Raw genomic sequence first — 987 nt, forward strand, 5'->3', positions numbered from 1 at the left:
CAGGGATCATGTAGTTCGATGACTCCCACATGGCCTTCCCATGGAGTTCACCCCCGAAGAAGCCGTCCCGACGCCCGCACCTTCTTCCACTCTAAAAGCCATGATAACACCTCCTCCGAGGATGACGATTACAAAGATGACAGCGGAGGAGGAGCAATAGGAAACCACCCCCATCGGCAAACTCCACCCTCATCTCCCCTGCACCAACCCCCTCCTCCCAATTCATCACACCCCAGCACAAGCACCCAACCCCACAACCCCCACCCCCACCCCCACCTGACACCACCACACTTTCTCTATTCCCCTCATAATCCTCTACACCCGCTCACCTCCCCACTTTGCCTCCATCACCAACACCCCCTTCACCCACCACCCTGAATCTTCACTTAGGCCTTCCCCTATCTCTTAAAGACATTCCCTCAAAATAATCGACAAGGCCTCCCCCTCTCTTTCATGAAACCTTCACCATGCTAGCCTCTTCGCTAGCCCCTCCACCATCATCACAACCACCTCTAGACATCCCTTCCCCCACACCTTTGGAGGAAGGTGAAATCCCCCTACCTCCACGAAGGAACAAGATGAGGTGGATCCACCCCTTAACCCCCTCGATTGGCACGATCCCTTAGATTGCATGGAGTTTGAGTAGGCAATACACATCCTGCTGGGTCGACAACTCAAGGAAGCCCCCATCCCTAGGGTGATTGACCACATGGGGACATCCATGTCATACGGCCCTACCTCAATGCCAAGCATAGAAAATGGAAATGCGAGCACCCCCCGTCAACACGGAGGTTGCCACAAGCCCCCCGCCCGTTGCTTGCCCCATCACGGTCGACCTCATGGGAGAGCAGTCGGCCTTGCGTAGGCCCTTCCTTCTCAAACCATTCATCTGGGAACAATACTGCAAGGAGCCACGACAAACTACGCATTGATCTAGCCTATCTGCCCATCCGACGCCTTGCTGGGCCTGGGACATTTTTCATCGAG

Source organism: Cibotium barometz, chromosome 16 (assembly GCF_041138505.1).
Source record: "Cibotium barometz isolate CiBa-2024 chromosome 16, ASM4113850v1, whole genome shotgun sequence".
Taxonomy (NCBI): Eukaryota; Viridiplantae; Streptophyta; class Polypodiopsida; order Cyatheales; family Cibotiaceae; genus Cibotium; species Cibotium barometz.